Genomic DNA, 14,813 nt, shown 5'->3' with positions numbered 1-14,813 from the left:
GACTTGGCATCACTGCTCAGTTGAACTGTTTAAATGGCTTCAGATTCACGTGGTCCAGCTTCGTTCCAGATCATATCACTTGAAAACAGATCCTGATCCTCCTCCTTGTTAAGCGTGTTTAAAACTAACTACATTCAGGAAATGTCAAAACTTTAGAACTAAACTGATTTCGATTTAGTGACAGTTGTTTTTCTTAGTATTTCATGATCTTGTCACCACATCAATAATGTAACTGGCTGAAATATGACAGTATAATAAAGATGTGACACCCGACCGCCCAGTTGAGTTGTCCAGGTATCGTAAACTGGGTATAAATGCTCCAGCTGATAAAGATGACAATAGACTGCATTGTTTGTGCTTTACCTGTAGCTAAGCACAAATGTGGAGTAAAGGACAGAATCACCAATATATATATGTATTTTTATTTATTTACTTTTTTTGAAAAAGGATTTTCTCAGCATGGCGGTTAGAGATAATGACTGATTGACCAGAAACACTAAATATCTCCAGGAAGTTCCTGGAGATATTCCCGGAGAACGATTTTTTTTTCTTATAAGTTTCTGTTCCAGCCCTTTATGAGCCATGGTTTCATTCAGTCTGGCCACATCAATGAGACCTACCTGGGTTATGGGTGTGATATCAGTTGCTTGAGTAGCATTGTTGGCTACCAGTGGCATGAGCTGCTGTTAAACATTAACTTGCTTGCCGCTCCTGTTGCTTTGTGTGTGTGTGTGTGTGTGTGTGTGTGTGTGTGTATCTGATCTGGCCGTGTCTTGGAGCGGGCCTACATAAGATCTGGTCTGACAGTGCATAAGTTGGCCTACCGGGAACACCAAAGAGCTTACGCCAAAGCTCTGTCCACACTGTAAAAAAAATTCTGCAGAATTTACGGTATAACACTGGCAGCTGTGGTTGTCAGAAATTCCCCGTAAAAATTACAGTAACCATGTGGATGACTTTACGGTATAGTGACTGTAAATTTTGCAGTATAAAACTGTTATTTGTTTACAATAATCTCCTGTCAAAATTACAGTCTATCTCAGTAATAAACACAACATTTCAAAAATTAATTGAATTAATATTTGTTCATTTCCCAAGCTACTTTGTCCTTTTCAGGGTCACAGAGGGCTGAAGCCAATTCCAGCTACTTCAGGCAAGGACAGGGTCACTGGACAGTTCACCAGTTTGTCACAGGGCTGACACACATTCACTGGGGGCAACTAACCTGGCATGTATGATTTTGGACTGCGGGAGGAAGCCAGAATACCCAGAAGGACCCCACACACAGGGAGAACATGCAAACTCCACAGAGGCCTCAAGCTCCTACCAGTATTTGAACCTGTGACATTCTGGCTGTGAGGCAAGAGCGCCAACCACTGCGCCACCGTGCAGCCCATAACTGTTCTAGGATGATTCATGAATTGTATGTGCTCAACTTGTGCTCCAAACAGTCAATCGATAACATTAAATAACAACAGCTGATATTATGTCATTGTTTTTCTTTAAATCAGCAATATATGGACCACATTTTGAACATGTTTCTTCTGTAGAAATGACAATTTACATCAGTGGTCGTCAATGAGATTTGGCTTCGGGCCACGGTTTTTTGGGCACTTGGAACGCGGGCTGGGGGGGGCTGGGGGGTGGGGGGGGGGGGAGGTATGCACGCGCGCGGGGTGCGTGTACGGTCGCGAGCCTGGGGGGTGTGTGCGTGCGTGCGTGCTTGCTTGCGTGCACCTGTTGCAATCCAGTCGTGGGCCGGACTGGGCGGTTCGGCCCGCGGGCCGCCATTTGACTGTCACTGGTGCATCACTTGCTGAATGATTAACGGTTTTCTCCTGTAAATTTAAACGTACACATCTGTGGAATCCGTGATTTATCCTGAATAATACTGCAGATTATAGACTTATTATCCACTTTTGTCTTCATGATATTTCCTCATAAATTTTACAATTCTTTGAAAAGATCACAGTAAAATTGTCTTTTATATACTGGAAAATTACAGTTATGCACTGTATCTTGATTTACAGAAATTCAGTGTATTTACTACGGTGATACACAATTTTGGAATTGACGGTGCTTTGCTGTTGCTGTTTGACAGTTTTTTACTGTATTTTTTACAAACTTTTTTTACAGTGCACTGCAAGGTCAGGACACTATTCCACAATCATACACAATAACCCAGGAAATTCCAAAAAACTTTTCTCCACCATCCAGCACCTTCTGAAACCACAGATTCCTTCTCACCACTCCCCAACAGTAACTAACTGCAACAAATTCTTGGATTTCTTCACCTCAAAAATTCACAATCTCCGTTCCACACTGTCATTTACATCCAACCCCTCCCCATTTGCTCCAACCACATCCAGCAAAAAACTCTCTCAATTTTTTCTCACGACGCAGCATGAGGTCGAGAAAATCATCCGTTCCTCAAAACCATCCACTTGCTCCTTAGATCCCCTGCCCTCCCTTCTGCTAAAAAGCCACTCCAAACTCATCAGCCCCTTCATAACCAAAATCATTAATCTCTCTCTTGCTTCTGGAATCATCCCAACCTCCCTTAAAACAGCTCTCATAAAACCACTCCTAAAAAAACCCACTCTCGACCCGGAACCGCTCGCTAGTTACCGTCCCATCTCAAACCTTCCATTCCTCTCAAAAATTCTTGAAAGAGTAGTTTCACATCAACTGCACGACCATCTCAAAACCAACAGTTCATACGAAAAATTCCAATCTGGTTTCCGCCCCTCCCACAGCACTGAGACAGCTCTCATCAGAGTGACCAATGACTTCCTCATGGCCTCTGCCTTCGGTTCCACATCCCTCCTTATTCTCCTCGACCTCTCTGCTGCGTTCGATACCATCGACCACCACATTCTCCTGCCCCGCCTCCAGCACCACATCGGCCTCTCCGGCTCCGCCCTTCACTGGTTTCATTCCTACCTCATGGAAAGGACCGAGCACGTGGTCCTGGGGGACGCTAAGTCCCGCCCCCACACTGTCACCTGTGGGGTCCCCCAGGGCTCCGTGCTCGGCCCCACCCTCTTCACCATCTACATGCTTCCCCTCGGATGTGTCACCAGCAAGCATGGAATTAACTTCCATTGCTATGCTGACGACACACAGCTCTACCTCAAGGTCTCCCCTTCTGCCCCCCCCTCCTCCACTGCCCCCCCCTCAGCTCCTGCCTGGATGAGATGGGGGCATCGATGAGTCAAAACTTCCTGCAGCTGAATGGCTCAAAAACTGAAGCCATTCAAACCGGTACCCCTCATCAACTTCACTCTTCTCCCATCGTTTCCGTTTCTCTTTTCGGTCATAGCATCCCCCTCTCTCCCTCTGTAACAAACCTCAGGGTCAAATTTGACCCCCAACTCTCCTTTGACAATCATGTCAACCACATTTGCAAAACTTCCTTTTTCCACCTCCGTAACATCTCTCAACTCCGTTCTTCACTTTCCCTCCCTGCTGCAGAGACTTGTCCACGCCTCTGTCTCCTCCAGGCTGGACTACTGCGACGCCTCCTCATCGGGATCCCTGGCAGGAGCCTCCAGAAGCTCCAGTATGTTCAGACCAGCTGCCAGGGTCCTGATGAGGGTGGAAACACGAGCACATCACCCCCATCCTTCACACCCTCCACTGGCTCCCCGTTCACCTCCGTATTGAATACAAAATCCTCCTGCACACCCACCACTGTCTCCACGGTGACGCCCCCACTTATCTCACAGACCTGATCACACCTCACACCTCCACCTGGACCCGGTCAGGCCAGCAGCACCGTCTGCTCCCCCCAGGACACGGCTCAAGACCATGGGGGGCCGAGCCTTTGAGGCCGCTGCTCCCCGTCTGTGGAACGCTCCTCCAGACCACCTCAGGGCCCCACAGACGGTGGCAGCCTTTAAGAAAGGCCTCAAAACCCATCTTTTTAGAAAAGCCTACTGCGAGGCAGTGATCTTTTATCTCTTTTTTTTTTCTTCTTCTTGTTGACTGATGTACTGTATTTTGTCTTATTCTTTTGTCTGTAGCACTCTGAGACTTGTAATCAAGTGTAAAGTGCGTTATAAATAAAATGTATTATTATTATTATTATATATATACAGTGTTGCCTCAGTTACTTTGAAAAAGTAATCCGACTACTGATTGCTGATTAGTCAATAAAAAAGTAATCTAGTTACTTTACTGATTGCTTGATTTTAAAAGTAACTAAGTTAGATTACTAGTTACTATTTTAGTTACTTTCACCAGCTTCCTGTACCATCTCAGCACTGCCTCAACATAGATGACAACCAGTTGTGCCAATATTCTCTTTAATGAAAGTGCATTTTTCACTAACTTCAACAATGTGTCTCTTGACATTTTCAGTTGAAAATAAATGCACTTCTTATGAAAAAAAAGTAAAATACTTTCTTAAATTCACTTAACATACTTTGAAAAAATTAAAATCTAAATAAAGACAGTCTTTTTGACTCAACATATGTAACAGTTAACACTAATAAAAACAAATACTTTCTTAAATTCACTTAACATAAATACTTAAAATAAGTAGCGAATCATTTTGACTCAACATTTCTAACAGTTAACACTGATAAAAAAGACTTTCTTCAATTCAAATAACATAAATACTTTAAAAAAATAAATAAAATAGAAATAAAAATAGAAATAAAGAGTCATTTTCACTCAACATTTGCAGCAGTTAACACTGTTATAGCAGTTCTGGCAAAATGTACCATTTAGAATTCACGTTTCAGAATGTAATAGTGAAAACCTTCAACAAACGTTCTTCACAGCATTAGAGCAGAAAAAGGTTAACTTAACAAAACAGTGAACAACAACATGAAAGCTCGTATGTGTTCAGTCACGCTGGCCTACTCCTATCTTGACTTATGATGGAAACTGTGGCGCGGGGCCAGTAAACCAGCGGTTGGACCTCATTAACAAAAGTTTTTCAAGCTTTTTGTCAGAAAGCCGATTTCTTTTAGGCGTGAGCACCAAACCTCCCAGACTGAAGAGCCGCTCCACAGGAGCTGGACGGGGTGGGAGTGTTATATTTAAAGAAATATTCTTCACACTTGGAAACTGATGCAGGGTGTCAGGGTCAGAGGGGACAGATCTCAGGTCGTCCAGGACCTCCTGTTCGGCAGAGTAGCACTCTTCTGGCTCTGCCTCAAAAGTGAAAAAGTCCATCTCACCTGGACTAGCAGATGCAGTGGGCAGACGGTCTGGGCTCTGTGTCTCAGGAGAAGCTCTGCTATCAGAAGAGCTTTTATTCACTCTTTCCTATCTGCATCTCTCACCCATCCAAGTTTGAATTTTGGACAACTTGCAGCTGCGAGAAGAGCATCTTTGTCATCCAGCGCACTGGCAAAACGGGTCTGGATAGCCTGAAAAATATAATCAATGTGTTTATGCCAATGCCAACAATTACTTGCACATAATGTATAATGTGGGATCAGGATTGTGGACTTCATTATGCTTTAGGCTACTAACAGACATTCGTATTTAAATTTGATCTTCTTTTATAATGATCATGAATATTCTAGTCCATGTTCATGGATAATATGATACAATATATTTTAACTTGGGTAAAGATGAAACACACCTGTACTATGGCTTCAGGAAGGACTGCTGTCACTGTGGAGAGGGATCTTTCACTGCAGGGTCTTCTGCAGCAGAACTTCAAGTGTTGGCAGTAAAGTCCCATATGGACAGTCACCTTGCAAAATGTCCAGGGCTGAAGACAGAGGCCTCACGGCGGTGCAGTATTCATGCAGGAACTGGTATTCTTTGTCTTTGAAGCCCTTAACTCCTAGCTTGGCGCACAAAGTATTCAGTTCACTCATGGGAATATCTGTGATTCTCTTGACAGCTTCAAAAAAGGAATTCCTCCTTGTGGATGTTGGTACCAGGAGCTTTCTTTTAGTGACTTCCTCCACTGTTTCTGCTGCAACAGTAGATCTGCTAGCTTCAGTCCACAGAGCTGTGCATTTATCTCTGCTGCTCCTGTACACACCCCTGCATTCTGCATTTGTTGTTAAACATTTTTCCACATCACTTGTGGAAATAATGTTGAGGGTGTGTGACGCACATCTACGGTGAGGAGGAAGACAGAGCTGGCCATCACTTCCATCCTCGGATGCCTCTGTGAGGATTTCTGACATGTCCCAAAGAGTGACGTCCTCTTCCAGGAAGTGGACTCCTTTTCTGACGTTTATCATCTGACTCTGTGACAGCAGGCTGATAAACTTTAAACGCCTTGACAAAGTTGGATCCGTTGTCCGTCACTGTGGCAACCACAGTGAGGAGTCCATATGATGAGTGAATGTTTTCGATTTCTGCAGCAACAACGTCGTATGTGTGTCTACCGCGGATCCTCCTGCACGCTAAAGCAGCCTTGTTGCGCTCCAGTGTGGCGTTGCTGATCCAGTGGAGAGTCGTTCCCAGATAGCTCCTGTTGCTAGTGGTCCAAATATCCGCGGTAGTTGAGACAAAGTCGATCTCATTCAATGCGGACTTCAGATTTCTCTCCATCTCTGCATACTCCTTGTCCAGATAATCAGAGAAAGATGTCCTGTGTGGCAGGTCCACGTTGGCGCGAGTGGGAATCTTGTTTACAATGGCACGGAACGAAGGCGAGTCAGCAGTGTTCAAGGGCAGCATTTCCTCAACAACGTCGTGTCCAACCAGCTTTTTTAACTCGCTCTCACTTACTGTTTTTTTGATGAAGTCCAACTTCTGTTGTTTGGGTGGGGGATCTCCTGCATTAGTCCCAGTTCTCTGCGAAGCACCACTTGGAGAGAGCTTTTCCTGAAGTTTGACGGTGGCGTGCTGCGACTGTAAATGCTTCTTCAAATTAGATGTTGTGTTTCTGTAGCAGGATAACACTTTGCTGCCAGCACAGAGCGAACAACGAACCTTAATATTGCTATCGTTTGCTGACACAAACTGAAAATAGTGGCTGTATTTCCAGATGGAAAGCGCACTCTTCTCTTCCTCCGCCATTGTTGATTTGTACGGAAGCCTCGCGGAGGCACACGGTGAAAACGTGACTTGGCGCCGCATGCATTATGTCACTTCCCGACACGCAAAAAGCGAAAGACCCAGCCTTTATCTTTTAAAAAGTGAAAATTACAAAATAAAGTAACGCACTGTGATATTGATGAGTAACTTTAATCTGATTGCTGGGTTGGAAAAAGTAGCGCGTTAGATTAGTTGTTAATGAAAAACAGGGTAATTGTCCAGTAACGCGTTACTAAATAACGCATTACTGGCATCACTATATATATATACGGGGGGGGTTGTTGGTGCTGAGGTGTGGGGAGCAGCGTGGTACTTACATGCAGTGTCGGAGCACGGAGTGTCAGGTTGGGGCGCCCCTTGTACGGCCACGGCGCCCCCCCTGTACACTGCGCCCTAGGCGGCCGCCTAGTTCGCCTATTCTCATTCAAAACGCGGCGCACAGGCGACGCCATGACTGCATTTGCACTTCATGCCACTAGGTGTGCTGTTTGCATGTTCAACCTTATTTTACACAGACACCACAGAGGAAGAAGGGCTGCAGCCGCTGCAGGCTCTCTGCATGTTGTTAGAAGAAGAGTGTGAGCCGGCAAGACGTGGTAAAATGTGCATTGATGCGATGCAGCGTTTTTTCAATAAAAGAGAAGAACTGAACGATCGTTTCCGCACATTTTCTTTATGTCGTATCAATTAAACTGTATCACAAGTAGTTTGTGGACTCAAAAGACCAAGATTCCTTGCGGACAGAACATGTGCAGAACAGTATTTCATGTCCCTTTCGACCGGATTTTTAAATATGAATATGATCATATTCAGGGTTTTGCACTTGTTTATATGGCTGTGCGCCATGTAATGTATTATTCCGTCAATATTCCAGTTAATAAAGAGTTTTTGCCTTGATATAAACGTACTTAATCTCGCGGCATTCGATCTCGCGAGATCTCGTCCCATCCCTAATGTATATATTTGCTTCCTCAGTCATGCTTTCTCAGTCATGCCCTGCATATTCTTACCAAGGGTTGAATATTTGATTTCAAGAAAAAAAAAACAAAAAAAACATCTTGTTCGCCACACATCTGAGGTGTTGAAATACACGTGGAAAGCAGCATTTTTTCCTTTTTTTTTTTTGAGTCCCTTAATCTTGTGTTCATATTCTTATTAAAGGTGTATTAAGGAGTTTTACAACCTTAAAAATACTTATTTTCCACCATAAACATGTTACACATTTTTAATGATGTGTACAATGTGCCCTGACATATTCATTACCAGAACCTCTAACAGGCTAAACTGTCTCTTGAAAGTCACAGTGCCGGTCCGGCTCCAGAGTTTTTTTGGGGAGAATTTGAAAGGAATGACGTAGTGCGAGCTCCGGCTCCTTGAGTTTCGTTTTGTCCACCATTACTCCGCCAGATGCTTAGTGAGCAACAACTGAGCAGGATCTTCCAGAAAGTAAGAACAGACTGGCTTCTAGCACTGCAGCTCCACACAGACTCCACCAGGGAGAAGACACTTACATTTTACTTGAGCGCTACTAAAAGAGCGAGGAAGGAGTTCCCCTCTTCCGTGCACGGGAGCCACAGGCACGAGTTTTTCGCTAAGCTGCATTACGCCCAAGGCCTGCAGGGGGCGCTGTTTCGCATAAAACGTGCAAACTCCTTAATGCACCTTTAAGAAGGCTTTTCTTTTCCTTGAGGACTTTACTGAGCCTCCACCTGGACCCCCTGCAGTTCGCTGCTGGGGACGCTTCGATGAAAGCATTAATCTGAAAGACCCAGCTCAAACATGACAAGGACTCATGTCTTCTGTAAGGCCTGTCCACCCACCAACCCCACCTATAAGGCCAGCGCTGCATCGCTCGCACAAGTGGGTAAGGAGCAACGCGCTCATTCTCTCCTTCATTCATACTAACCAAAACGCGATATGCTTCAGCAAAGTGTCCGACTCATGAGAAGCGGTGGGAAGCGCAATCAACCCAGACATTTTTAATAAACGCTCATTGACTGAACTGGACAATTCATGATGGTTCTTGGTGGTATTTGTGACAATGTATGGTTGTGACAGTCAGAGCTGGACTTCACGCTTCTCTGATAATTAAACAGTTGTTTATTCAAGAGATCGACTGAACGTTGGTAATGGTCCTCCTCCAGGTGGTGCCCTGGAATTATTGATTAAATAAAACACAGGTTCATTTAATACATAATTCACAACTTCTCTCAGCTCATTTTCTGTAACTTACCCATTTCCAGTAATTGGTCATTTGTGGTATTATTGATTAATAATTAATAACACCTTGTTAATTAATGATTTAATGGTTAAATCACTCCATGATCTACTCATTCCTAAATAGCTGGTTATTTGATGTTGATAATGAATAAATAACAGTTTATTCTGATGAATAATAATGGAATTTGGGATAGATTACTTTGTACTTCACTTTAAACTGTGTATTACACCGTAATTGATTGTTATCAGTGATTCACTGTTAATGACCTGTAATTATTAATTGGTAAATGACAATTTAATCAAATTAAAAAACTAATAAATTACTGAAAGTAATCAATTACTCCTGGTAATCGATACTTCTGTAATTTAGTGTAAACTACCCAACATAAACCCCAACATCACCCAGAGAGCCAACAGGTCTGTGGACGATGCAATAAACATGGCTCTGCATTTCCCCCTCCAGCACCTGGACTCTCCAGGATCCTGTTTGTGGACTTCAGCGCTGCCTCCATCACCATCATCCCAGCTGTCCTGCAGGACCAGCTCCACCAGCTGAACCAGGCTCCACCTGCAGGTGGATTACAGACTTCCTGACAGACGGGAGGCAGCGGGTGAAGCTGGGTAAACTCACCTCCGACTCCCGGACCCTCAGCACTGGATCCCCTCAGGACCAGAACCTCACAGGAACCTCACGACACAAGAACAGCTTCTTCCCCCCCTGCCACCGCTCTCCTGAACAGAGGCCTCCGCCACCTTGTGATGAGGGAGGGGTCCTCTGTGAAGGGGGAGGGGTCCTCAGTGATGTGGGTGGGGAGGGGGGGGGGGGGCCTTGATGAAGAGGGGGGCTCTCCTCTCCACTGAGCTCCTGTGCAGTTCAGTCAGAGGCCGTTGGGATGATCTGAAACATACACACTCTAAACTGATTTAGGCTCATTCACTCTAAGAGCAGACAGTAACGGATGCTCTAAATGTCTTTATATCCCCACAGAGTGGTAAAATCAAAAACTGTAAATCAACAAAAGAAAGACAGAACCACATGCAGAACCAGAGACAGTTTTATAACTCAGTTTCATTAACTCAGTCATCGTAAACGACTTTACGATCAGAATTACCCAAGATATGAAATGACATAAGACTGCATTGTTTTACTGACTGGAAGTCTGTGGTGTAATTAAAAGCCTTTGAAGTTTGAATGCCCTCAGGAGCAGACAGCTGCAGTTACGCGGGGAGACTTTGAGCCCGGCTGCAGTCTGCTCCTCCACTGCTGCCCTGCAGCCAGACCTGAGCGGTTCAGTTTTTAGCTTCAGCTGAGAGTCACTTTCTACGGCCGTTCAGCCTCAGAGGATCTTCACCCAGACGTTACCAGATGTTGTGATGTTGAAGAGAGCCATCGAGTGATTCTGAATGTTTGTTAGCTGCCTCCGAGATTGTGTGTTGCTAACTGTCTACTGGCAGCTAATCCTAACTGAGCAATGCCAGGTCATTACAGTTCTCTTCCTGTTGCAGAAATGTGTGAGCAGAAATGCAGTCCTATTCAGGAAAACTACTGTATTTTTTGGTTGAGATGACTTGTGCTTTATGCATTTTGATTTAGTTTCTGTTTATAATTGTACTGGCTCATGTTTTTGCCAGGTGTACATTGATACATGTTTTCAGTGTTACAGAAAAGATGAAATGGGATTTGCAGCTTGAAGACCTTTATGTCGGATATCTGTCCAGCATTGTCCAGTACAGCTGTGTGAGGACAGAATTATCTCTATGGCTCCATCTGCTGGGTGAGTGGGAGTTAAAACAACACCAGTAAAATACTATCCACACACACACGCACACGCACACACACACACCCTCGTTTATCAATGCTGCATCGAAACGAGAGCAGATCTGAGCGCCGGCTTCACCATACGACTGGACCTGTGTGATTTATGAGGCATTCCTATTTCCCCGACCTCAGCATACGAATGACCGGGTTCTGATGAATATGACGACTGAAATTGATGGTCATTACTATTACTATTATTACTAACCAGTAATCTAATTACTTTTTCCAGTGTTACACCACCGTTACTGTTACCGACAATAATATAAGTCACTGTTCTGTTACTACAATTCAACCACTTTGAGCTGTTTTTTTGGAAGTTACACAATAGTTACTTTGCCTAGTAATTAGTTACATTTAAAATATTGTAACTCCGTCACTAACTCAGTTGCTTTTCTGGACGAAGGCTAACCAGTAACTCCAACTAATCATGTGGTTTGAAATACATGACAACATGTATTTACCTGTTAAGTTCCATTCTTTAATGTTTTCATTTGCTGTGTTTAGACCAGGGTTCTGCAGCCTTTTGGACCTAAAGAGCCATTTTTATGACTGTCCATTATTTAGGTTGGTTTGGAGCCACAAAACACATTCAGCCTTTAAAATGAGGCGAATGCAGCTCATGGAGTTTCACAAAGAAAAACTAGATCTTATGATACATTCATGAATGAAGTTCTCACTGCAGTTCAGAATAGTTTGAACACATTTAATTTTCTTTTTTGCAGTTTTGCTCTTTTGAAGCTTTTTTTGGTGACAATTTTGAAATTTAGCTATTTTAACCATTTTACCTCCTTTTCATCTTCCATCTTGTTTTGCATGTTTTCTTCCAACCATATATATATATTTTTTTTTAGAAATCTATACATTTCCCGTTTTTTAAGCTGCTCCATCTCCTTTTATTCTTATTTCTAGTGGTTTTAGCTGTTTTTCCAAATTTTACTTCTACTTTTTTTTTCAATACCATTTGAACCAAGATTGGCAGATCCTATTTGAACAGTACTGAGGTGTGTAACTATAAAAAGTAACTTAAATGTTTCTTCACATTTCATGTAGTGAAGGCTCCAGAGCCACAGGTTGAACACCCCTATGGGTCACTGAATAAAAGCAACGGGGTGAAATCATTTTATCCTTACAGAACTTAAAGCGAAGGTTGTTTATAATGATGCTTTTCATGTTTCAAGGATCTTTTTGAGACAATAGCAGCCACAGCGAGCAGAGCAGTGATGGACTCCGGCCCACGGCTGTAAAAGCTGCGGTACCAGGCAAAGCGCGCAGATGGCGCCGTGGCTTAGTTGGTTAAAGCGCCTGTCTAGTAAACAGGAGATCCTGGGTTCGAATCCCAGCGGTGCCTTTTCGCATCTCATTATGTTGAGCGACTCGAGGTTCTCCTGACTGTTACTTATTACTTTTCTGAACCTACGGACTTCTCTCTGTCTCAAAGTAAGGCACGTGGTCCACAGAAAAAACGATAAGGAATTCGCTGCGAGCAGGGTTCGAACCTGCGCGGGAAGATCCCATTGGATTTCAAGTCCAACGCCTTAACCACTCGGCCATCGCAGCCATGGAAGCATAAAGGTGGCGAGGTGCTTACTTAAAACTTCTCCAGTTTCTATTCTGAATCTGTTTAAAATTGTTAAAAAGATTAAAAACACGTTGCTGCAGCGACATTACCTGCATTTATGGCATCTCAGCACATCGACAGTGGACTGTGTGGCATGAAACTGCCTTCCTTAAATCTGAGCAATGCGCCGCTTCTGCCACCAGGTGGCAGTAACAGACCGTCCTGTACTGTGGTCAGGCCAGCTTGCAGCTTGACTCACTGTCAGTGACTGAATGTGCACCACGCGGTGTCCTCCAACAATAATCCTTCCAGTTCTTCATCCTCTCATCACCTGTGGAGTGGACACATATGCTTGCTTTATTTTTTTACGTGAATGCATGTTTATTCTTATTGCCAGAATTCAGCAAAACATCAATACTGTCCAGAATAATCTACATATAATATCAAACATTTTGCATGCTCAGAAAGATAGGCTTACACACACGTCTACTAACTTCATGTCTAACTTCAGTGGTAATGAAGTGTTTTGAGCAGCTGATTAAACAATATATAAACAAAAACTTCCACTACCACTGACCAGCTACAATTTGCCTACAAGGAAAATAGAGCTGTGGAGGATGCTGTCTCATTGGCCCTACACACTGTGTTACAACATCTAAACCGGCCAGGTAGATATGTCAGGATGCTTTTTGTTGATTACAGCAGTGCTTTCAACACAATTATTCCATCTATTCTTGTAACTAAGCTAAAAGGTCTTGGCCTTAGCTATTCCATCTGTCAATGGTTACATGATTTCCTGACGGGCCGTCCACAGACTGTGAGGGTACGGACCACCTACTCATCCACTGTTGTTTCAAACACCGGGGCCCCCCAAGGATGTTGTTTAAGTCCTTTGCTGTATAATCTGTATACCTCTGACTGTGTGGCAAGACGTCCCACGAACAGGACTTTTAAGTTAGCAGATGATACGACAGTCATAGGTCTTATATCTGACAACAATGAGGTGCACTATAGAGAAGAGGTACAGAGCCTGGTCACTTGGTGTCACCAGAACAATCTGTCCCTGAACGTGGAAAAAACAAAGGAGCTCATCATAGATTTCAGGAGGAATAAATCTATCTGTGGACCTGTTCATATTAACAGCACTCCAGTTGAGGTGGTAAATAACTTGAAGTTCCTGGGCATTTATCTCTGTGACAGTCTTACCTGGTCTCTTCAAATCAGCTGTGCCATTAAAAGGGCCCAGCAGAGACTCTGTTATCTGAGACGCCTCAGAAGATATGGACTGTCCAAAGAAATTCTCACAAACTTCTACAGTTGCACAATCGAGAGCGTTCTGACCTCTGGTCTCCTGGTGTGGTTTGGAAACATTACAAAACATGATCTGGCTCGGCTGGCGCGGACTGTAAAGACTGCATCAGGAATCATTGGATCCCCTCTGCCTCAAATTGCTCAACTGTTTGAAAAGCGCTGTGAGAAAAAGGTCCTGAGCACCATGCAGGACCCCAGCCACCCTGCTCATGCTCTCTTCTCCCACCTGCCATCAGGAAGACGTCTGCGCTGCCCACAAACCAAGACCTGTAGATTCAGAGACAGTTTCTAAACTAAGGCGGTGCGGCTCCTTAACATTAGCCTGAAGAGGCGCTGATAACGTTCTATTTTTTTGTTGTTGGTGTTGTGTTTTTAAACTGTATTTATTATTTATTATTTGTATTGTATTTTTTTATTCATTGCAGACAGGGTGCCGAGGGCAAACCATTTTTCATTGCTTATGGTACCCTGTACCCTAATGTATATGACAAATAAACTTGAACTGAACTGAATGTCATCACACACATTTACAATGTTGGAAACAAACAACAACAACAACAAAAGAAAAACAATTCAAAAGAACAGAGTTGCTTAGTCTGTGTTATGGTGTTCGTAAAGGCTGAAGTGCAGATCACAAAGTCAGAGTGAAAAACACAGTTATTAGTCGTTTGGCTACACTGCAAAAAAAGGATAACCTGAATACAAGATATCAACACTAATTAAAGAAAATGATTCTTAAAACCAGTGAAATTATCTGTCCATGCAGCAAGTGAATTTTACTTAAAAAGAAATCTTGATATAAGAATATTAAACCAAGAAATAAGTCTCTTTATCTTAAATATATCTTAAATCAAGTGAGATGAGACATTTTGACTGAAAACACGACTT

General features: G+C 43.4%; 2 non-coding genes across 2 annotated transcripts; one reads left to right on the top strand and one right to left on the bottom strand.

The window, feature by feature from the left end:
* Positions 1–12,330: 12,330 nt before the first annotated feature.
* On the top strand, positions 12,331–12,404 carry trnat-agu (transfer RNA threonine (anticodon AGU)). The gene has a single exon. It is a non-coding gene; the product is annotated as a tRNA-Thr (tRNA).
* A 127-nt stretch (positions 12,405–12,531) lies between these two features.
* trnas-uga (transfer RNA serine (anticodon UGA)) lies at positions 12,532–12,613 on the bottom strand. The gene has a single exon. It is a non-coding gene; the product is annotated as a tRNA-Ser (tRNA).
* Between the last annotated feature and the right edge of the window lie 2,200 nt (positions 12,614–14,813).

The sequence above is a fragment of the Salarias fasciatus genome, chromosome 3 (assembly GCF_902148845.1).
Source record: "Salarias fasciatus chromosome 3, fSalaFa1.1, whole genome shotgun sequence".
NCBI classification, from domain to species: domain Eukaryota; kingdom Metazoa; phylum Chordata; class Actinopteri; order Blenniiformes; family Blenniidae; genus Salarias; species Salarias fasciatus.
Note: the sequence above shows the minus strand (reverse complement) of the source record. Positions and strands in the feature narration are given on the sequence as shown.